At 34.4% G+C, this 25,961-nt stretch overlaps 1 long non-coding RNA gene across 1 annotated transcript in view; it reads left to right on the top strand.

Annotated features, from left to right (window-relative positions):
- LOC106723677 overlaps positions 1-4,914 on the top strand; it is a 17,454-nt gene extending 12,540 nt beyond the window's left edge. The window contains exon 3 of the long non-coding RNA XR_001359379.1: positions 4,800-4,914. This is a non-coding gene — a long non-coding RNA (uncharacterized LOC106723677). The remainder of the gene's footprint in view (positions 1-4,799) is intronic.
- Positions 4,915-25,961: the final 21,047 nt, after the last annotated feature.

Genomic DNA, 25,961 nt, shown 5'->3' with positions numbered 1-25,961 from the left:
AGGAAATATTTTAATATTGCTATTTGCCCTTTCTCTATAATAGAAGTGTCAGAGATGAAAGAAAATTAGTAAAATGTTTATGAAAATCTCCCTCCTGTCAGAGTCTGGGGCACGCTGTGGGACCCAGAATCAAGTCCACCCATGTACGCCTCTAAATCGCACAAGACTCAGACCTGGCCAACCCCACCCCTGTCAAGCCCCACAGGGCGGGGGGGCATGGCCTCAGGTCCCCCATGAAGCCCCACCATGAGGGGGTGCGGCCTCAGGTCCTCCAGCTCGGCGCTGGGTGGGGGGCGTGACCTCAGGTCCCCAGGCACAGCCTCAAGTCCCCCAGCCCGGCCTCAGGTCCCCCGGCCTGACACCAGAGTGGGGAGCGCTGCCTCAGGTCCCCCATAAAGCTCCACTGTGCAAGGGGCACAGCCTCAGTTCCCCCGTCAAGCCCCACCAGGTCCCCTGGCCCGGCCTCTGGTCCCCCGGCCCCGGCTTAAGGGCACAAGGGCATGAGGATGTGAGGGTGTGATGACTATTTGCATATTAGCTCTTTATTATATAGGATGGTAGGGGTAGGAATCCACAGTGTCAGGCCATACCTAGAGGGCAGCTATAGACTAGGGAAAACTGAGGGCAGGTGAGGGTGGAAACTAAAATATTCCCTCATATACCAGGTTCCATATAACATATAAAGTATAAAACAAAAGGTTCACTCTATACCAGGTTCCATATAACATATATGTAAATTTTGAGAATTTAGCAAACAAAACAACTTCTCTCAGGTAATTAGAAGTGAAGAGCAGAAAAAGTCATGCAATTGTTAAGAAAGAAAAGAAAAAAGAACAAGCCTCTGACCTTCAGAATCAGGCCTAATACCACTAAGCCATGCAATTCTCCTAATGAGCAAAAATAATCTCATAGAGTACCAACCGAGACTAGGTTACTCTGAGTCCATGACACAGTAAGACAAAACAAGGCTAGTTCATCATTTTACCTAAGTCCAGTCAAAAGCAAGGTCACTGTTCCAACCACAAAATACCAAACATCCCCTTATTTTGGCTAAAATGAGTGACTGACTGCTCACTCTTCTTTACCCATCACAGCCTTATCCTCATTCAAGTCTTTTTTTCCTACAAATAAAATGCATTGAGAAACCACTTTCTCCCAGCATCCAATTTACAGCACCACCCCCACCACGGCTGCTTCCTAAATCACCCAAAAAACTCCCCAAATTTCTACGACAGATTCTTTTCAACACCTTCTTACTGAGACACTCCATGATTACCACTTGTGTTGATTAATTTTAAATGTCAACTTGAACAGATGCTGGTTGTTTGGTCAAAAACCAGTTGATACACATGACTAAAAAGGTATATATTTTAGATAGTCTTAAAAATTTTTTTTAAATATATTTTATTGATTTTTTACAGAGAGGAAGGGAGAGAGATAGAGAGTCAGAAACATTGATGAGAGAGAAACATTGATCAGCTGCCTCCTGCACATCTCCCACCTGGGATTTGCCCGCAGCCCAGGCACATGCCCTTGACTGGAATCGAACCCGGGACCCTTCAGTCCGCAGGCCGACTCTATCCACTGAGCCAAACTGGTTTCGGCAGATAGTCTTAAAATTTAAATCAGTAGACTTTGAATTAAGATCACCCTCTATAATGTGGTGGGCCTTGTCCCACAGTGTTCTCCCTGCTGCAACAAGTACTAAACTGAGTGTGTTTAATTAAAGAAGTGTGCTCCTGGTGATCTTTCATTAAAGAGTGTAGGTACTGCTCTGTCCTGCTTGCGTTCTTTCATGTAACCAAAAAGAAGAAAAGGATATGCCCTAACTGGTTTGGCTCAGTGGATAGAGCATCAGCCTGCAGACTAAAAGGTCCCAGGTTCGATTCCAGTCAAGGGCATGTACCTTGGTTGTGGGCACATCCCCAGTAGGAGGTGTGCAGGAGGCAGCTGATCAATGTTTCTAGCTCTCTATCCCTTTCTCTTTTTCTCTGTAAAAAATCAATAAAATCTATTTTAAAAAAAGAAGAAAAGGATATCCTTATCTCTAAGAAAATAGATAGAAAAATCAGGATGCTTTTTTATTTATCTCTTCATAAAAAGAGAATGCTAAATATTTGAAAACTATATACAACTACTATGTTTTACACAATCAGTAAAAATTTTAAACTTATTTAAAGAATCAAATCAATGTAAATATATCATTTTAAAGAAGATTGTGTGTCAAATATGGATTACTCACATTTAATAAAATACACTTTAAGTCTCTTCACCTTGTTAAGCCTAATGAAAATATTGCTAAGCAGATAAATAGTTAAAGCACATGAGCAATGTTAAAAGTACGTCCCATAGAATTACAGATTTCTCTCTAAGATATGAGCTTCTTTCTCTCAAAACATCAGCACTAGTACAGGAATAGCAAGCACAGCTTACCAAGTTTTATTTAATGTCCTTCCTATGTTCTGGTCATCATGTTTTTTTCTTTACTTGTACTTCCTGTACACAGAATTTGGACAATTTGTAATTTTCCACTATTTCATAGCACATTAAAAAAAATATGAGGATCTTGAGTGTTAAGGCTTATGACGCAAATCAATCCTAATTGGAAATTGGTGAGTTCATTTACAACCAGGAAACCATTAAAAAAATTCTGTTTTTTAAGAAATCCCATTTGGTCATATGTTATTGACCAGTCGCCTGATTACATCACCCTGGATGTAACTATCAGAAAAAGTGCTTTTATGTGTCCGTGGCCCATTGCCACTGCACCCCAGCCTATGATCATATCAGCACTTGCAAACAGATCAGGGTCAGGTATGATCTACATTTTGAATGGAAACATTCCAAGAAAAACCCAGGTGCTACAGGAAATGATATGGGTGATACAGTAGGTGGTGTCAATTCTAAAACAATCACCCAGCATGGGGCAAGGGAGAAATGCTATGTGACAGGTTGTCCAAAACCAAATGTCTATGGTGCACAATTTTTTTTAGTTAACTGGAACATTTTTATAAGCTGCCAATTAATTTTGTCCCCCAGGAAAATTTTTATGTAAAATATATTGTGTCTTTGCGTATTCTCTCTCTTATCTAATAAGAATTATAAAAAACATGTTGTCCATTTAAAGAATTCTAGCTTTCAGTAGTATTAAGACTCTCAAAGGATCCTTATGGATCATTTGACTCAAGCCTTAGTTTTCTAATTAGAAAGGAGATCATTTATAGGAGTTGCAGAATTTGGTCTTGGACCAGGTTTTCTGACACCTAATTCTGCTAATCTTGTTCTCACTGCTTTTCTTCTATCTCATACTATTTCCTATTATCTTAACAATGTATTTGTTTTTAATTCAGGACAGATTTGTTTTTTAGTCAATGAATAAATAACATACTTAAGTTCTTCAACATAAAAAAAAACGACTGGAATATTTTTTTTTCATTTAATAGTACATAGCAATTATATCTCAGATATTTTGGCTAACTTCAGATTCCAATATAACCCCAATTACTTCCAAAGATTTGTTTAGTTCCAGACCCACATAGCCAGAATATTTCTGAAAATGTTCATTTGATTATCAAGTGTGATGGTCCAAGATTCAAATCCTTATGTTTAGAACTGAAATTTTTAGATTCATTTTCAGTTCTACTGTTCTGAATACAGCAATGAGGATGAGCTTACAGAGATCAAATACTGCTGAAACAGATAAAGATCAAATAATGTGAAGAAATTATTTTACTAAAATGGAATATCAGAATTCATAAATTAATATACTTCTCTAAGTTAACAGTAGTGATTATTGAAAATTTCATTAAGAAAATGTTATTATCATAATCTGCAATATTGAATTTAGGAATGCCAACTATATAATCCACAAGATCTAAAATGGTTAGCATTAGCTCGGCTGGAGTATCTCAGGGGTTGAGCGTTGAGCTATAAACCAGGAGGTTACAGTTAGGTTCTTGGTGGGGCATATGCCTGGGGTTGTGGGCTCCATCCCAGTGTGGAGCATGCAGGAGGCAGCCAATCAATGATTCTCTCTCGTCATTGATGTTTCCATCTCTGTATCTCTCTCCCTTCCTCTCTGAGATCAATAAAAATATATTTAAAATATAAAAATAAATAAATAAAATGGTTAGCATTACATTCTAAAGCATTACAGCAGTGTGGTGATTTGCGGGGTGGGGCTTGGGGAGGAAGAGGCTATAGAGGGGATAAATGGTGATGGTAAAATAAAATAAAATAATACGTTATGATATAATCTATGAATACAGAATCTGTGGCAAGATCAGCCCAAATAGTTTCCCTGAAGTTTAATCAATTTAGATTTTTAATAGTCAAATTTATCCTGTGACAATTTTAATTTTAAAAATTGGAATTCCTATGTTAATTGCAGTGTTAGTTACAATAGCCAAAATATGGAAGCAACCCGGGTGCCCATCAATAGTTGAATGGACAAAAAAGCAGTGGTACATACATACAATGGAATATTACTTGGCTATAAAAAAAGAACAAAGTCTTACCATTTACAAAGCATGGATGGACCTAGAGGGCATTATGTTAAGTGAAATAACTCAGATAAAAACAAAGGATTTCATTTATATTTGGTATCTAAAGAACAATATAAACAAACAAACAAAACAGAAAGAGACTCATAGATACAGAGAACAAACTGAGGATTGCCCTGGGGGGTGGAGGGGGTTGGGAGACTGGGTGAAAAAGGTGAAGAGATTGAGAAGTAAAGATTGGTAGTTACAAAATAGTCATGGGGATATAAAGTACAACATAGGAAATATAGTCACTAGTATTATAATAACTATGTATGGTGCCAGGTGGGTACTGTAAATATGAGGGGGAACACTTGGTAAAATATATGATTGTCTAACCACTATGGTGTACACCTGAAACTAATAAAAATAATACTGACTATAAACTGTAATTGAAAAAAATTATTTAATGAGAAAAAAAGCTAAAATCTTAGAACACAAAATTACAAAGTACAAAATAATGTTTGTAAGTATTGACCACACATTCATTTGTAAGAAATTGTACTACAAAATTTCAGAATGTGTTTAAAATTATAAAATATGTTTAAAATTATAAGGGAAAGTGAATAATTGGTTGGGAAATAAAAGTAACAATTTTTTTTACCTTTTATTTACTCATTTCATAGGTGCTCTTTCAGTACCTACAAATGAAAATATGTGTCTCAGAGTAGGAAATATAAGACAAAGTATTTGGCTTCAAGAAACTCAAAGCCTAGTTGGAGGGAGGAGATATTAGATAGGTAAGAAAACAAACTCGTGTATACATGTGTCCTTTTGTTTGTTTGTTTAACTGACATATTTAAAATGTAAAGAGGATTGAGCAAGAATCCTCAAAAACTGACATTTTTAAACTCACTTTTCTAAAAGGAAAATATCTACACAAACTATTATTGTATGATTCATTTTGAGAACAACTATTAAAACATTAAAAATTTTTCAGTCAACAAAGTTTTGTATGCTCCTGTCTATTTTATCCACATTTTGTCATAAGTAAAGCTAAATTAAAAACAGTTTAGGAAATAAACGCACTTCAAAGTGGTTATATAGGCGTAAGCATTATTTTGATCTGGTATCTGAAGTTGGAAAACTTTCAGGGGACTCATCTGGTCTATATAGGGGAGTTTTTACTTACAGTTCATGTGAAGAACATTCAAAGAGAAACATTATCCTTAACTGTCTTATGTTAAACTCAATGTAAGTGGGACTGGTGATTAGCATGGGGAGAACTATGTATCCAGATTCAGAAGTTTGGGGTATTGATTTGAGGGAGGGTGACAGGTGGTTGGCACTGTGTATGAAAACAATTTCAAATAACATCAGAATTGTAAGAACCTGTGTTGTTCATACACGTCAATTTCTATATTTATTACTTATTTAATCATATCTTTAATTATTTCCCTAAAGTAGAGATCCATACTTTTGTTTTCTTTATTTTACGTAAGGAGAAACAGAACCAGAGTTTAAGTAATTTGAGCAAGGTCATAATGAAGCTTTGGATTAAAACTTGGTAATCAAAGCACAATTTTTTTGCTTTGGATAATTTGCATGTCTGCATTCTGTCTTCACACTCAATTAGTGAATAACCCTATAGATTTAAATTACTTTCCCTAAGAATTTCAAAGATGCTTCTCCATTGTATTTTTGGTTTCCAGATTTGCTGCTTAGAATTATAATTCTTTTTAAAATTATCTTTGTGGGTTTTTTAAAAAATATTTTTATTGTTTTTTTAGAGAGAGAGGAAGGGAAAAGGAGAAAGAGAGAAATATCAGTGAGAGTGAAACTTCTATAGGCTGCCTCCTGCATGCCCCCTACCAGGATTGAGCCTGCCATTCAGGCATGTGCCCTGATGGGGAATCTAACTGGCAACCTTTTTGTGCATAGAAAGATGGCCAACCAACTGAGCAACACCAGCCAGGATGAATTATTATTTTTTCATATTCTCACCTAGCCCCTGTTTTTCTTTTCTGTTTTTTATTGTTTTAATTTTTCTTATTGTTACCAGGGTTTGGAATTTTACTGTGACGTCATAATAGTTTTGTTTGTTTGTTTTTCATTTATTGTGTTAGATAGTCAGTGGGACACTTCAATTTAACTCATGGCATTCAGAAGTGGAAACTTTTCCTTATCTCTTTCTCCAGTCTTTATTCTTTTTATGTGTCATATTATTAGATTATTTGGAATAGTGAAACACATATCTCCATCTTTTTATTTTCTAAAATATTTGTTAAATTATTTTAGTGATTTTTTCTCTCTTCTAATTATAATTTTTTAAATGTTCAAGGACTCATTTTTGTTCTCTGATTTTCCACTACTATACTATACTGTTTTTGGTTCATGGTTTCCTGAAGATATTTTTGAAGTTTTATTATTTCTTTCAATCTTTTTCTCTTCTATTATTTTCTTTCTTCTTTTTTTTACATTATCTCTGATTTTCAAATTAGAAGTATCTATACAATTTCCTGTGAACCATAGTTGTGCTTAGTGAGACAGTACAAATTAAGCTGACCATTTGCCTAGGCAAAGCTTGTTGACCAGAAGGCTCCTCTATAGAAAATTATCTAGTATTTGGTTGCATTCTTTCAAATATCCATATATGTGATGTTCTCCAAGTGAATGAATTACCCCAGAAAATCCTCCAGAATTATTCTGTAGGTATTTCCCTGGCCCAAACATTCGAGGAGCAGAGTGGTAAAATAGAGTTTCATCTTTTGTGTAGAGAAAAATCATCTGTTTTCAGTTAAGCATCTCAGCCCTGCCTCCATTGCTTGATGCCTCAGAATAAAAATACCCTGACTACTGGGGAAGGGCAGTTGATCTGGGTAGCAGAGGCGGTGTCGGTATCTAAATCCTCATTATACAAATTTTCAACCAATCCTCCTTTCTGAGAGTTACAGCAATTTATCTTCAAAAGCTTCTTTGTTTTCAATTCCTGAGCCATTCAGAGTTTTGAAGCAAAATCAGAGTTTTGTTTTTTTTTTGTTTTTTTATCGCTAGCCTCTCTGTCAACTAAAGTTTTTTTTTTGTTGTTGTTTGTTTTTTTTTATCGCTAGCCTCTCTGTCAACTAAAAGAGAATCTGAAAATTGCAACAAAACATTATTGTCAATCATGGAAATTTAGTCAGTAATGGAAATGAGACTAGAAGCAAGGCTTCTAAAACCTAGCAGGTACTTTCCCCACCACCACCTCAAGACCACTAGCTTCGTGTTCAATTTTTAAATGACATTCCTTAAGTAGAATTCACATAGCAACTAGAACATATTTTTTTTAGAAAAGACAATAGATTCAGATTGCCATAAAGTGTCCCTTGTTAAGAAAGTGGTTTTTCTCTGTACTTCCATCTTTCAGATTAACATAAAAAGTGCATCATCATCAATATTATTTATTAAGGTTTCATTGTATGTGACAAGAGGAAAGCATGTAAAGCCTACAATGCAAAGTGAATGAAGTGCATATGATTTCTGCCTTTCAAAACAAACCTACGCTCATCATGTACATACTTCCTAAAGTTCAGAAATGTAAAAAAAATGTGCATTGTAAAACTCTAGACATTTTTTGCAGTGGATACTGAGTAGTTGGAGAAAAATAAGCACTTACTAGAAATTGCTTGAGTCAACATGATCTAGCATGTTGCAGCTTTGGAATCTGACAGACCTCAGTAAAAATTGAAATGATGGTACTCTTTTTTGAATATAAAATGAGGATGATAATAAAAATATCCACAATTATGGGAATTATGAAAACATATCTTCTATTCCTAATGTTTTCTGGCATTAGAAGGTGCTTTGTTAATATGGATGGTGTCATCTTATTCACTCAACAAATATATTTTATGCAACCATTATATGCCCAGTTCTATGTTATATTCTAGGGATAAAATGGAAAATAAGCAAGTTAGAATCCCTGTCTAGTGGGATTTCCAGCAGCAGAATTTATTTCATTGATTGGTTGTCATTTTATTTTGGCTCTTTGCTGGAAATGTGATGGCAAGTAAGAAAAAATGGGTTCTTTTTACCTGTGGAAAGGTAATAGACAAAATTATCTGAAACTCAAACATAAACTCAGGATATAAAGTGGGGAATTTTGTATTAGGGTTTAGAAAATAATTTTTTGGGAGCCCTAACCAGTTTGGCTCAGTGGATAGAGCGTCGGCCTGCGGAGTGGAGTCCCAGGGGTTCGATTCCGGTCAGGGGCATGTACCTGGGTTGCGGGCACATCCCCAGTGGGAGGTGTACAGGAGGCAGCTGATCGATGTTTCTAACTCTCTATCCTTCTCCCTTCCTCTCTGTAAAAAATCAATAAAATATATATATATTTTAAAAAAAGATGCCATGTCTTTGAAAACCAAGGGATAAGACAACTGAACTCTCTTCTTGAATGTGGAATCTTTCGAATTTAACAAAAGGGTAAAATTTTGCTGCTGGTTATTCTTAGCAGGTCCTATCTGATAAAACTACCAATTAACTTCCTCCACTTGGAGCCTTGACTCTGCCCCAGTTCAAGCTTCTTCCAAATTTGGTTCTTCATTACCTTTAAGCTTTTTGATCTATTTCATGTGTTTACAATAAATTCACATTACACTAAAGCCAGCCAGAGACTGTGTCTGTTGATTGTAACTCAGCAGATGTGTACTAAGTGATTAATATCACGTAGACTAAACTGGAGGACCTCTAGGAAGAAATGTTGAAGATCGTTCTACAGTGCAGTAGTTCTGAACTTTTTGTGGATGTAAGAAGGACATGGATTTTCTTCCTATAAAAATTTATATATGCACAAACACATGATACCTTGCATACAATTTCAGGGAGTTCATGAACCCCCCAAATCCCTTCCCTAGAACCCCTAGGTGTCAATGGAGCCCAAATTAAGAACACCTGTCCAAATATACAATTCACTCCACAAAGCAGTAAAAGACTAAGATATTCTCCACATTTATTTCAATCTTGAACTCCACAAAGTAGGTGATGTAGAATGTGAAGAAAACCATAAAACAGCAATTGACCTAAAGCACAATTGTTTTAGGAGCATTTTTCATTTCAAAGGAGAAAGCTTAAAAGAAATTAATAGCAACTGTTTTTCTCCTTCTTCTTAAATAATTTAAGTATTTGTCTTCAATGTACATGATATACATTTAAATTTCATCTGAAATGGAAATTACCCAGGCTGCCTATGATTACGTCAAAGTCTTAAAAAAAACACACACAAAAAAACCCAAAACTTAAGTCTTAAAACCACCAAAAATATTGAATATTTATAGGAATCTGTATAAACATTCTATTATCTTCCAAATTGAGAATTTTAAGGATAGATGTATTTTTAGTGCCATTGAATCAAAGAAAAGAAAATTTTAGTTGTAATTTCCATAAGTAGTCTTATTTCTGCTCAAAATTGGCACTTAAGAATCTACTAGTCATCAAATAGAGTAATTTCTGACTTTTTTGGGTAATAATACTATTATCATTGCTATAATTTAGAGACACAGTGTGTTGCATTAAAATACTTAAAATGAACATTTTATGAAATAAATGACATTCATTTGGAAAATTTGGGGAGAATGAGGGAAGAATTTTCAGTTTTTGAAAATTTTGAAGAAAACATTGAGTGTGGCACAATGTAGGTTGCAATTATTGTGTTACTGATTCAATTTAGAGAAATCTTTCTCAACCAATCTGCCTATTATAGACAAATACAAATTGCTAACAACTGATCTCACCTGCAGAAATTCAGTGACATTTTCCTGTTGTATTCGAAAAAATGGCTAAGAGTTAAATGAAAAAAATCAAGTATCTAAAATATATGCTTGCTTGCTCAATATCAAATATTTTTATATTTATATAAAAATGTATTCAATCCATATCTTTACATTTACAGAAATAAATACAATTTATTTAGCATTTCTGTGACAGAGCTAGGCATCACCATCTGTTTAAAATGCATCACATTTTTTGAAGATCATGAAAGTTGTCAATGTTGTAATTCTATCACATACTTAAAATAAATATGTGCAATGCATTTCATTAGACATGCAACATATGCAACCAATGGAAAATAAAGATTGTTTCCGTATGGGACTCTGTATTCTCACTGTCTTCAAAAAGATAACTCAAGTGTAATAGATTAGGATCATTTTACAGACTGGATGGTAGCATTTGGATTTGGAACAGAAAAAAAAAAAAAAGCAACTGCTTATTAAAGTGACTACATTACTGCCACTGTAATTTGCACAAGAGATCCTGAAGCTTTGATACCCAAGATGCTATCCACACTCTTTCAAAAAGCTAAATAAAAATCAGGTTAATTATCTCTCAATCTGTGTAATGCAGATGTGCCTGGTCCTTTCACAGAAAGGACCTGCTGATCAGGGCACTGATCTGCACATTACCAGAAAACATCTAAGATTCATTTTCATTTTACGACTAAACCAATCTGTTTTCCAGAGATTCAAGATCTTGCAAATTAGCCCCTCCAGACTTTGGGAAAAAGTTGTAAAGATTTTTTTCCCCCTCTTCACCTGCTTGAATTGAGAATGAAAAACAAGTGTGAAAGTGCTTTAATATTGCAAATGTGAAAATCAGGGCTTTGATCAAAAATGAAAATCTAATCAATATATACAGAACTGAAACACAGGGGTATAACATTTTATTTGGAGCAGACCTTGGGCTAATATAGTCTTACATACCGTCTAAAAACATGAAATACTATGAAAAAGAAGATATTTAATCCCGAGGGAATAGGCAGGCGTTCTTAAATTTAAAAGTCCTTCTCTATGAATTCTTTATTACGTGTTCTAAAGGAAAAGCCCTATCATTTTTGCAGTCAATGTATTCCATACTTCTTGAAGCTCTATATTTCCACTGTGCTGTCTTTAATCATGGGCAATGTCTCGGCTCTAGTCTGGGATTTCAGGAAATTGCACGAGTAATTGTCATCACAGACAGCTTAATTTCTAGTGTAGTGATGACACAACGATTTGCCTAAGGCCAAACTAAAACAGAAAAGTCTTTTATAAAACAATGGGTGGCTTATTCCATAGCGTTATAGTTTATTATAATAATATTAGGAAACGTAAAAAAAAATGGAAATTTATTTTTAACTTGAGCTTCAAAACCTAAATGCATCGATTGCTTGGGAATTATTCAACATTGTTATGATGAAATAATCCCATATTACACCCTCCCTTACACATATGGACTTTTACTTACTTAAAAATGTATGCCTATAGGGGGGCCCACAGGTGAAAAAAAATGTAGATATTACACAGCCAAAAATACAGGGAGAAAGTACAGATAAAAGAATTAAAATAAAAATTAATATCTAGGGACTTATATATAATTTTATTCACAACTGGAAGTCAAAGACACTTGTTTAAAATACTGCTCTGCCTCACTTTAGTTGTGAAATCTTGATAAATTTACTAACTGCATTTTTGGCATCCATCTTTCAAGATTCTCATATATGAGATTAAATTAAAAAAAACAAACAAAAAACAGGCTTGTAAGCTATTTGGTATGATACCTACCACCAATTAGAAGCACAGTAATTGACAACTATTACATGTTTTTCTATAGCTATATCATGCAGGTCTTTGAGCCATACTTATATCAGACAGAATTTAAAGCCCCGAGACTATTAAAAGTATAAGTGAATAAGATCTAAAGTGCAATTTCTCAGAAACAAATATTTAATTATAATGTATAATCAACAATCTAATATGTTTTAGGGATAATGAGAAAATTATGGTTTTGAACAGTAACTACCACTTTTTATCATGTAACTCCAACCATTTCTTTGCTCTTCAATGTCTTAACTCCCGAATTTTATTCCAGTACACACTTTGTAAATCTCAATAAATGTTCACTGACTTATTTTATTTAAGCAAAGTTGCATAGATCAAAACAAATAAAAGACAATTCAATGGTTTTATAAGTTCTTTATAAATTTTGTATATTAAACCCTGTTAAGGTTGATAATAATGTGTTTACATTGATATGTTCTATGGGCTACTCAGTTTCTCTTGCTGTGTTCTGATAGCATGGAGAAAGAAAATGTTTTGATTTGAAAGTGTAAGAATTAGGACTAGTCATGCCTGTTTAAGTGTTTACATCTAGTGAATCCAATATTGTAGTAAAGTGAAGGTAGACAGATTCTAATGTATAGGGAGAAACTGGGCAAGTCAAGGGATCATACGTACCAGTGAGGTAGAACATTATCAGCAGTGGGAGAAGCTGATCAAGCGAGCTGAAGTTTGTGGGCAGAGAATGGGTTTATAAGTGCATATATACTTATATAATTGGAACCATGCTCAATATAGAGTTTGTAACTTGTCACTAAAAATTCTTTGAACATATTTTAATGGCTTAAAGTTTGCACCAGGTGGGTACAATTAACCATTTCCCCTTTGTGGTTGTTCTCAAATTTTATAATTCTAAATAACTGTGATGAACATACCTGTACATAAATTTAAGAGCCACTAAAAAGCAAAAGGACAATTGTTTTTGTTCTGAATAACCCAATGCCTTACTTTCCAGTACCCAAAACTCCAGGCCAGGGAAATTAAGGAGACCTCAATGGAATCACCATTAAATCATGGTAGATTTCCATCTTAAATATTAATTGTTTAATGCTGACACTTTTGGTGTGGTAGTATATTATATTTACACTTAGATCATTTTTATCACAAAATATGGTTTGCCTGGTCACTACATTTGGTCTGATTATTTATGTACATGATGCATGAATGATAACATACCATATAGTTCTCCTGCATTTTGCTCTACAAAGCTAGATATATACAGTACTCAACAATTACTGAAGTTACAGCATTAACACTGTCTAGATAATTCATAGTAAAAAATTTCAGATTGGACTTTGAAAAGTCTTCCTTAATTAATGTGAAGAACCTAGGAAAACACACACAATTTCTCCAACTGGATTTTATATGCTGTACCAATAGATTTGGGTATATTCCTCTATTCACAAGATTCCCCCAACTTACTTGGGTTCTTGGTCTACCAGGAAATGATCTTTATTACTACCTATAAAACTGGAACCCAGTAAGTCTGATAATAGACCAGATTTCCTCAGAGAACTTCGTAGGCATTAACTTCATGAGTAAAACCAACCTTTGTTCCATAAAAGTAGTTTGTCATACCTTTTTCTTTTTATTTTTTAAATATTTTTATTGATTTCAGAGAGGATGAGAGAGGGAGAAAAAGATAGGAACATCAGTGATGAGAGAGAATCATTGATTGGCTGCCTCCTGTATGCCCCATATTGGAGATCGAGCCCCAAACCCAGGCATGTGCCCTGACCAGGAATCAAACCATGACCTCCTGGTTCATAGGTTGATGCTTAACCGCTGAGCCATGCCAGCCAGGCTTGTCATACCTTTTAAATGAGGATTGTTCTCAAATGTGACACTCCCAACAATTTGCTAAAAAATATTCTGGTATAAAGGAAATCAGATTCTTATTAAAATATGCAAATGACTATATTGCCATGAATAGTGACTTTGTAAAAGTTTCAGAATTCTGGGGGAATCAGTGAGAATTTGATATCAGTTAAAAATGTTTTTTGTCATGTCACAAAAGCAGAGTTTATGAATTGGTAAGGAAAGTGTAAGAACAGAGACGAAGGTCTTTTACATTGAACAGGAAAAGAGAACATTAAGACAATATCAACATTACTCCAAACAAATACCCATAATAAAATTTCACTCATGAGTTAACTCAGTATTATGTAATTAATCCTTGTCTTAATATATTTTGGTCCAGCAGTTTGCTTTCATGAAGCTGTCTGCTTCTAGATAGTAAAAAAAAAAAAAAGAGTCTGGAAATTCTGCCTCAGTCCAGTGCTAGCGCCTAAAAGTTATTTAATAGATGCAAGTTCAAAAACCTATACCCATGGAATCACACTGAAGCCTGTACTGGAGTCTGTACTTTGAAGTGTCAATGGTTTAAAGCTCCTTTTATAGTCCTGTTTCATAAGGCTCTGAGATGGTCATTTTTTGTGTGTGTGGAAGACAGGAATTCTGTCATGTAGCATATGCAGCATATGGTAAGTATCCGAATAAAACTAAAATTATCTGTACATGACAGAGCTTCAGGCAAGAATCAGAATAAAACTAAAATTATCTGTAGATGACAAGAATGTAATGGTTGCGGTTAATTTGCCACTGGTAATTTTTCAGTATGAAAGGCCTGACAAGGAATTGTAATAAGACTAATGCAACAAACAAGGAGATTTTATTGCTTCCGTAACATGCATAACAAAGATTATAAGGCCAAAATAAATCATACCACCCCCCAAAAAAGAGAAAATACCTTTAAGAATAAAGATCAAGTGCAATTTCAAGTGTCATTACATTTTATATCTAATTTATGAAAATGGATAGAATAATTTTGGTGGGGAAAAACATATTGAGATATAACATATAGTAATACTGAAATTAAAAAACACACAAAGGATATATCAGAAAGAGATTCAGCAAGACTAGAGTAGGCCTAGACTTTAAAAGTACATGGGTAAATCTGATGTGCATCCCCATGAAATCCAGTGGCCTAGAAGATGTTACATTCAGATTAAAGCAGGCAGGTTGTGGCCAAGTAAATAATTTTTATAATAACTGACATTATGACTTAAAACACTATACTACTATTTAATATCATCAGACAAAACAGTACTAATAAATATAGGAAAACAAGAAACTATTTCTTGGACTTGGGTTTTGGTCAGTGCGTTCTCTGAGGGTAAAAACACATATGGACAGTGTGTGGTATTTATGTATTTCTATAAATTTCTTGTAAAGCATAAAATTTCTGAAATATACTAATAAATATAGGAAAACAAGAAACTATTTCTTGGACTTGGGTTTTGGTCAGTATGTTTTCTGAAGGTAAAAACACATATAGACAGTATGGTATTCATGTATTTCTAGAAATTTCTTGTAAAGCATAAAATTTCTGAAATACACATATTAATAGTGTCTTACTTATACAAAGGTAACCTAGAACAGGCTATTTACAATTTGTAAATTCTTCCCATGAACTCTTATAATGGTAATACTAGAGACCTGGTATTTGTACATAGGTATAATCCCTAGGCCTGGCTGGTGGTCAGGGACGATCTGTGGGGCGACCAGTGGGGTGAATGGTAATACTAGAGACCTGGTATTTGTACATAGGTAGAATCCCTAGGCCTGGCTGGCGGTCAGGACCAATCTGTGGGGTGATCAGTGGGGTGATGGGGGCCCCCACTGGCACCCCCCTTGGCTGGCCTGGGGCTGTGGCTGGGGGCAGCTCCTGTGTTGAGTGTCTGCCCCCTGGTGGTCAGTGTGCGTCATAGTGACTGTTTGTTCTGCCAGTGGTTCCACTGTTTGGTTGATTTGCATATTAGGCTTTTATTATATAGGATGTTAAACAAACCTAATTATTTCTAATATTTCTATAAGACAAAAGAACAAAACACGTAGGATGTTAAACAAACCTAATTATTTCTAATATTTCTTTCTATAAGACAAAAGAACAAAACACTGTGATTTTCCTGTTTGAGGCATTAAACCTTCTGAAGTTTTTAATATTACTTTTTCTTTATTTAGGAGCCAATGTTGGGAAAGCACAATCAAAAAGTTGTCATATTTGGACTCAATTAAGATAAGATCACAAACACCTGAGAAATACTGCTTGGTCACCTATTTAATCAAAGTGACAAGAAAACAGCTAAGAAGAAACAAAAATTAACAGTATTGAAAAGAAAATTCGCTATTTCAGAAAGAATAATATGTGTCCTTTAAAATAATAATCAAAAGCATAATAAAATCAACATAAGTCACCCAAAATTATTCTGGGAGAAAATATAAAAAAACATTTTTACTATCTACACAGATAGCAAAGGAAATAAAGAATAACCCTTTATGTTTTATAGGCATGGTCATTAATTAGTAAATGAAGGAAACAAGTCCATCAAACCTGAACAAAGTTTTATAAGATTTAAACACATTTTATAGATTATTTTCAGACCCATGTATTATATAATACTAAATAAATTTTACTTTAGTGAACAAATCATCTAACGTAAGTAATTTATTTGTTATTTACTAAGAATGACCTGACCCTATTTAGCAGGATGTTCTTTCCCAGTCAGAACTTTGTTTTCTAACAACAATATGGTAATTATATCTACCCCAGCTCAGAGAGTATATGTGAAAACTAAATAGAGTCAGCTCTGAAATTATTGAGTGAAACTACTATTATTATAATGAACAATATGAACTGGCTTGACCATATGGCTAATTTGTGTAGCCATTAATAGTTTTTACATATGTATACTAGTATATTTATTTATTGAATATTAGTTTATGCTTACATCAAAGAAGGTCAGCAATCTAAATCACAATTTCTGGTATCATGCCATTTCATTCACCACTTCCTGCGGTTGCCACCTTCATGAAGTCTTAACTAAAGCAATGTCACACATATGACAGTATTTGAAAGGGTATTCTAAAATTCTGATGGTTTTAAAAAGTGAATTCACTAAAGAAAAAATAAGATTTTGTTTCACCTATAATGTTCTTATCTTCACTAACCTAGCCCAACCTAATAAAATAGATTACAAACATTGAGACAAGTCCTACTTTTTTTCTTTTTTTTTATTGTTAACTCTGTTGCAGATGTCCCCATCCACCCACCTTTGTCCACATCCACTCAGCCCCTGCACCCACTTTCGCTGTCCATCACCACACTGCTGTCTGTGTCTATGGCTAACCCCTTCACCTTCTTTCATCCAGTTCCCTCCCCCTCCGCTGACAGATGTCAGTCCCTTCAATGTGTTCATGCCTCTATTTCATTTTGTTCGAAAAGATATAGAAGATTTCAATACTTGATTTTAATTAGTCAGTTAACAATTAGCTGGTCCAACAGAACACTTATTTGAATTTTATGGAGACTTTATTTTTTAGGGCAGTTTTAGGTTCACAGCAAAAATAAGGGGAATATACAGAGATTTCCTTTATACCCTCTGCCCCGATATATACACAGCATTTTTTTCATTACCAACATCACTATCTGAGTGTTACTTTAAAAAAAAAAAAAAGAACTAAGGATGAACCTGCATTGATATATCACCCAAAGTTCATGATTTATCTGATGATTCATTTTTGGTATTATACATTCTGTGAGTTTGGATAAAATACATAATGACATATATGTGCCTGTATATATGTATGCTATATAAATATATATATACACACATGTATATATGTACATAATGTATAGAAATAAATATATATCAAATATCCTATAGATGGACATCTAGGTTCCATGAAAATCAATAACTTTTATGAAACATGACTCTGAACAAATTCTGAAGTTCCAACACAATTGTGTTTAATGTTTATGAATTCACACTTTTTATTCAATAATTTTCTCATTGGTGTTTCTAAGTTTGTATTTTAGAAAAGCAAATTCCACAGGAGATCCATGACTCAGGTTACCTTAGTCACGGCGAAGCTGGTGAAGAGATAGAAGCACAAGTGCCAGATTCCACAGGAAACACACTGAACTAGTGTGTGTGATCATCAAACTGGTTTGTCATCAGGAGATTTAGACAGAAATCACTGAACAAAAACACTTTACATTTTGATTAAAAATTAAATCCAGCAATGTTTATGATTTTATGTCAGTCTATCTTCACCGTGTACAGGAATATTAGATTTGTTTAATGATGTGAGAAATTAGAAAATGTAATTACCAGCAAAAAAATACATAAAGCAGACAGCACAGTCAGTTCCTGACCAAAAGCAGGTGCTCAATGACTGCTGGTTGTATTATTACTCTTCCAATTAATGTCCTAAAAATGCCTGGATAACTGTAGTCCATAAAAAAGGGGGGGGGAATGACACTTACCCAGACAATAATAGATTTCAGTTGAATTTGGATATCTCTTTTTACACTCAAATGCTTGATAAAAAAAAGCATTAGTAATAAAATAGTAATTTACATGACTTATAAAGCAGCTAATCTAAAAACTTCCCATTTCCAGTGTCATATGGAATATGTTCAAGTATCAAAAAATACTAATAGTTTTCATATTTAAGCATCTCACACTCTGTAATTCTATGCCCAGTTTGTGGGATATACAGGAAGCAACTTATCAATGATTCTCTCTCATCATTGATGTTTCTACCTCTCTTTCCCTTTTCCTTCCTTTCTGAAATCAATAATATATATATTTAAACCTAGAGCAGAAGGATAAACTCTTTTTTTTTAAAAAAAGAGTAAATAATATAACTTCTTTCCCAGAAGTTTTATACTCATTTATAATTAAATATTGGTGGCCATTAGAGATGTTAGCTATCTAAGCTGAGGAAACTACACATTTGTCAAAAGGGAAGCAAATATATGGTGGTGCAAGGAGATTTGACTTTGGGTGGTAAACACACAATGCCATATCCAGATGAAGTATTATAGAATTGTACACTTGAAACCTATGTAATTTTATAAACCAATGTTACTCTAATAAATGTAATTAAAAAAAATTTCCACAGACATTTTTACCACATTTAAAATAATTCCAGAGAGATAATCCAGCACTGTTAATTGATTGTAACTCAAATAAATTTCAAATGAGTGTTGTGTGGCAAGCTCAAAGTACATTTTGCCAAGTACTGTATTTGGTTTCCTTTTCCATTTATGGCTATAAATACTTTAAAGAGAGTTAATCCAGCCCTGGCTGGTGTGATTGGGTTTGTTGGGTACCTTCCAATGCACTGAAAGTTTGCCAGTTTGATTCCAGGTCAGGGCACATGCCCGGGTTGCAGGCTTATTCCCTGGTGGGGGTGTGAAGGAGGCAGCCAATCAATGTTATGCTCTCATATCAATGTTTCTCTCTCTCCTTTTTTCCTTTGTCTCTAAAAATCAATAAACTATTTTTTTTAAAACAAGCATTAATCCATATGTTTCTTATTCATTTACACTTAACTCGTCAAAATTTTCCTTTAAAGAAGCATACAACATCAAGTAGGCTTTTAAGCATTTTACTTTTGTTTTCTTTAAGATTCTTTAAAGTGATTTTTAGAGAGAAAGGGAGGGATGGGGAGAGAAAGAGAAAAGCATTGATGTGAGAGCGCCTGCCTCCAACACACCCCATCAAGCCCACAACCCTGGCAGGTGTCCTGACCTGGAAAGAATCCACAACCCCTCAGTGCCCCGGATGATCCCCCACCAATTGAGCCACACCAGCCAGGGAGAATTTTAGTTTATTTTTAAGTATTAGGAAGCCATCCATATTTTCTCAGCTATAAAGGTATTCAAGAAAAAAATTAAACATTTTAGACATGAAATTGCATGTTCTTGGAATTTCCAATAACTAGTTTGCTTTTTTTTCCCGTTTCTAAGAGCTGACAGTTCCCACTGGAAGATTGCTGTTCCATTTGAAATAAATCTGGGAGGTTAGGTCTACCCTAACATAGGTGTACATTTAGAAATAAATGTATTAAATTACATGAGAGAATTTAGAGCATGCTACCTTTCCTTAAAATAACATCTTATTTTTTTAAATTTACATATACTATATATTTTCCCAATTTTACATTTATAGTCTTAAACAGAACTTTTTGTTGTTGTTGTTTAGCACACAGGCCTTTAATTCCTGCAGCACACGAGGACCCACACAGGCTGACAAGCAATGGTAGAGTGAGAAGCACCTTGGGGAGCAGGGCAGGTACCAATGGGGTCCTGAGAGCCGACTCCAGCTGTCTATGAGTAAAGGGTAGGCAAGGGCAGAACATTTAGAATGAGGATACAAGGAGTAGTGAGGGAAGGACAGTGGGAGGGAGTCACTGGGCCTTGGGTGGGAGCCTGGCCACTGCCAAGCCAGGGAGGTTGGGTGTAGGCCCAGGGCCAGGCAGAGTGACTCACACACAGAGACAGTTCCCATGACAATCAGTAATTAGCAATTCAGAAAAAAAGGGCCAGGCATGGGGAAGTCCCTGAAAGTCTACAAGGTCTGGGGAACCACTTTTAATTTGGGGGTCAGGGGGTAAAGAGCCATTTAGCTCTGTGTCTTGTGATGACAAAACATGAAGAAATATGAGGGCTATCCTCCAAAAGCAGTTAAAGAAGGAGTTCTGAGAAGCAAATACAGCACAAAGACCTTCAATAACACTCAGCATCCAACTCTTAAAACTGTGTAGAGTTAAACACTTAAAAGTCTCATAGGCAAATAGACTATATAGTATATTTATTACTGTGTTGTGCTATGTAAAACCTAAAAAAGTACAACATAACCTTAATTAATTTATTTGTATTTTCTTTAAATGCATCTGTTAAAGTCCACATTAAGTTACAAATTCATGTTCACTAAAAAATTAATGTGACACAGTCTGTGCCTTTAAATAAATCATGATCTAAATGAAATAAAAACAAGAAATTTCCTATTTTGTAATACTCTTGATTATATATCAAAATATAGAAATAAAAATTATTGTCTTGAACCTGAAAGGAGTATTTACCACTGAAAGGATTAAGCAGAGAAATATTTATACTTTATTTATAAAGACAATTCAGGTGTAAGCACTTATCTGTTAGGAAATAATCAGTTTCACTTGGCTTTCAAAGGGGTCTCAGTGACCTTTAGTCACTCAGATGGAACTGAGCACAAAACTGCTTTTCCATTTCATGGGATAATGAGCAGTTAGTTAAATGGTCTAAGTACATAGTAATTGTGGCAGAACAAATTCTATTTTTTAATTATTTTTTATATAGTAAAATTATTCATCATATTTCCTCTTACCCCACAAAATTTAAAACTTTATTAATTCAGGAAAGAAATTTTACTAGTACACTGATATGAATAGAGATAAATTGCATTTTTCTATTTTTTATTATTTGCAATTTGTAAACATTTTTGAACTAAACCCATCTGGAGATCTAAAGAGTACAATATTTCAGAGCACAGTCACATCCATATAAATATATGAATAGCTTATAGAACTATGATGTCTACTATGGAAACCACTAGCTAAGTGGCTATTTGAAATTCAATTTAAAATCCAATTCCACATTCATACTAGATGCATTTCAATTCCATTTCTAGGATCAGGATCTTAAAATTGCTTACATTGCTGCTTCCATCTAAAAACACATTCAAAATATGGATCTTTTAACTTTCTATGGCTTGAATTGTGTCCCCCCCAAAAGATATGTTAAAGTTCTCAACCGCAGTACCTATGAATGTGACCTTATTTAGAAATAGGGTCTTTGCAGATGTATTTAAGTTAATACGAAGTCACGCTAGATTAGTTTGGGCCCTAAAGCCAACGCCTGGAATCCTTGTAAAAAGAGGGTATGTTGGACACAAGTAGGCAATATACACAGTGTATGTGAAAACAAAAGCAGAGACTTGAGTTATGCTGCCACAAGTGAAGGATTGTCAAGGATGGCTGGCAATCTTCAGAAGCTAGAAGTGGCAAGCAAAGACTCTTCTTAGAACCTTGAAATCATGCAGAGCCTGCCAACATCCTGGTTTTGGACTCTTAGCTTCCAGAACTGTCACACAATAAATGTCTGATGTAAGCTATGAGTTTGTGGTCATTTCTAATGATGGCCCTAGAAAACCAATGCCTATTCTGATAGTTTATAGAGGCTAATCCATTGAGAAGTTCAGAATCAAGTTTGAAAATCTAAAACCCCAAGGTTTGCCCCCAAAAGGCTGATTATCTGTGCCCAACTAGTATCGTTTCATGACCAGTTCTAGCAGCTTGCCTGCCCTTAGAGTGATGGAAGTAAATGGAGCATAAGCTTGTTTCTGCTGACCGTCAGCACTCATATGAAGTGTAACACAATCAGTGACTATTAAAAAAATATAAATAATATGAACTGAATTGACCTTAATTTTGTACTCATCTTTATTCTTTCTAGTTACATAATGCTTCACAGATTTTGAGCCATATTGATAAACATTTTCATTTGATCTCCACAAGAACCACATGAGGCTGGCTAGATCTAACTCATAAAAAATGTAGCCTGTACATTCCTTAAGGGACAGAAATGTTGTTTTATATTTACACTTATTTTTAAATAAAAATATTATGCATTAATAAAATGTTTTATTTTGTTTTGAATGAATCTCCACTTCCCAAAAAGCTCATTCTATAGTGATTTTGAACTTTAACTATGTGATTCTATTTCATTTTTCTTTTTATTTTCATCTTCCCATATTGCATTTGGGAGTAAAAGTAGTAGTTTCTCATTAGGAATAGGTCATTTCTGCCATGAGCTCATGGGTAACTCAAGTAATTTATAAAATATTACTCAGTAGTATACAGCATTTCTTTTAAATTTACTGATTCAATGTTAGGTGAAAAGATCCACCACTTTGGATAAATTAAGCAAGCTATTCAAGCACAATATCACTAGCTCTCCTTTAAAAGAATTAACCCACGTAAAGTAGAGAGGGGAGGAACTAAATATTCATTTTGATTATCTTTTATGAATTTTTAGAAGAGGTATAAAAATAAGCAAAATAAAATTTCCTTAAATGGTTAAAATAATCTCATGCATTGTGTTTAGGTAACAATAAAGATTTTTAAAAGCACAACAATTTATCCAAAAGGGGCAAGAATTCTTATTCTGGGCATCTCTGCCACGCAGTGTTTATCAGGATATGATAAAATAATCCATATCTTTGTTTATTTGCCTAAGAGAGCTTTCCCACCCTAACGACAATCTTTTAAAGGGCCTAAGTGCATATTCTATGCAATATAACTTCACACAAAACTGAAGCAAAGTGATCTTATTACAACATTGGATGGCAAATGGTGGACATTTTCTAGACATAAAATAAATAGAGCTAAAAATAGATGAAAAACAGCTGGAGTTCAGAGTTATAGAGTCTATATTTCCATGCACCTTTAGGTGTGATTCTCTTTCGACTAGATGTTAGTGTCCTCCAGGAACTTTCAGGTACTTGGCTAGTAAGTAGCTCCAGAACCATCATAAAATAATGTACCAGGAAAGAATGTGCTCAGATCCAAAACCAAGTGCCCCAAATTCAAACAGTTTATTATGCCCAGAATGACTTACAAATAAAACATAAGTTTGGTTTTATAAGGTGACATAAAAGATTGTTGCTTTAGAGGCAAACTGGTCTAGAAAGCTTTATTGCCCCCATAATTTATTATGGAATTAATCCATTGTGTGTTTGCACCAGGTCAGTTCTCTGAAGGGAACCTGCATGGTATCCAAATCAGACTGAGCATTACAAATGGAGAATCCCAAATGGAGTACTAAGCACACTTCAAAAAGCCAAGCATATGGACTGTGTTATCGTTTCTGAATGGTTTCACTTGAGTCATAAGATTAGTCAGAAAAAAAAATAGTAAAAAAGCAACTATGGCTATTTTTTCTACCTAGTGTCTGTAGATAATCTAGAAAGAAACAATTTTGTTTGTTTGTTAAAATACAAAAGCAAGTTATTTTATTTTAAAGACTCTTCAGCAAGAACATTCTCTCTTACTCTTCTGGTCCACATAAAATTACACAAAAAAATATTTGGATAAAAATGTCAGAGAAAAGATGTAGAAGCATTCATTCTAAGCTATTTGGAAATATATTAGTTAATTCTTAAGATATTATAGTTTATTAACCAACATTTACTAACTGCAAATCTAAGATTACATTGTATGTATGACTAAACATGTAAAAGTTGCTGTTTTTTGACAAATAAGTAAGCATTATAAGTCAGAAAAAGATCAGGTTAGTGAGCAGAAAAACTGAATTTGGATACTTTCTCTACCATTAACTAAAAACTTGAACCCTACAGAAATCTTTATCTTCAACTCTAAATTAGGAAAAATAATCACCATCTGAAGATTAAATGTTAATGAGGGGATTAAATGAGGTGATATTTGTGAAAACATTTAAATATCTAAATTATATAAATATGACATTTTACTAGTGGATTTATTTTATTATAAACTAGAGGCTTGATGCACGAAATTCATGCAAGATAGGCCTTCCTTTCCCCCAGCTGCCAGCACTGGCTTCCCTTTGGCACCCAGGACCCAGGCTTCCCTCCAGCCCTGGCTTCATCTGGAAGGACATCTGGTCTAATTAGCATATTACACTTTTATTATTATAGACTAGAGGCCCGATGCACGAAATTCGTGCAAGGGTAGGCCCTCACAGCTCCGGCTACTGCCTTGGCCCTCGCAGCCCAGGCTTCGACCAGAAGGTTGTCCAGATGTTCGTTCTGCTGTCTAGTCTAATTAGCATATTAGCTCTTTATTATATAGGATGATTCATGGAACAAAGTTCAATACCATTTCTAGCTTTCTGGGAAAAAATAAATTCCTACTTAACAATAGTATCTTTTTTTGTGATTCATAATCCCTAAATTATGTCATGAATACATTGGCAATATATAATGTGTTAATAAATTATTAATCATTATTAATAATTAATGAGACATGATAAATATGCTTAAAGTATATAATAAATACATTAAAATATACATATACCTAAAGACGTTAATACTTAAAATGAATATCACTCCATTCCCTATATGTAAATAGATATATACATACTCACATGTATAAATTGATAAACCATCTCTATATATACACATTCATTTAAAATTAATAGACACAAGCAGAATCTAGAAATCACATCTATATGATTAAAAATACATTTAAAAAAATGTGTCTGCGATTAGCAGATCTTCCTTTTAAAATTTCATCCAAAAAGTGAGTTTCAAATAAATGTATTTCTTCTATAGGAAATTTCTCTGAAAAGTTTTATTTTCTTTTGAATAACTTTCACATACCATGAATGAGGATAGGGTGACAAAGTGAAGTCACCCGCCTCCAGGGCATTAAGATGAGGTAGGAGGGGAAAGTGTTTCCCTCTGCTCTCAGGGTCACATCCTGCTTTATGTCTGATACACCTTTGATACCCATCTGGCCATTCTTTTCTTTTCCAATTATTCTATTGACAAAACATCTTAGTAGTTTTAACTTTGCTTTAACAGTATTTCTTACTTATGTTAACTTATAAAATAGACCTTAGCTTTCAATCATATCCTGAGGCATTTTATGTCTATACTTGAAAGCCCCGTCATTCATTTTTCTCTGCCCGCTATGTGCTACTGCAAGCCTGGAATTTGACCCATAATTTCAACTAAAGACCCCATTCACCTATCACTTTTTGAAATGTTTAACAAAAGACTCTTAACTAGTCAAAAGTCAACCATCGGAGAGCCTCCTACTGGGCATCTTCAGGGCTGCGTGGCTCATTGACAGCTGTGAGAAGGCTCTTGGTAAGCGTATCTGATTCGCCCTGGTTTATGTCTCCTGTGTTTTACTGGAAAAGCCGTCATCAGGTCACTGGCTGGGCCTTCACAGCTGAACACGAAAGATGTGAAGTGTA

Source organism: Myotis brandtii, unplaced genomic scaffold, assembly GCF_000412655.1.
Source record: "Myotis brandtii unplaced genomic scaffold, ASM41265v1 scaffold621, whole genome shotgun sequence".
NCBI lineage: Eukaryota > Metazoa > Chordata > Mammalia > Chiroptera > Vespertilionidae > Myotis > Myotis brandtii.
Note: the sequence above shows the minus strand (reverse complement) of the source record. Positions and strands in the feature narration are given on the sequence as shown.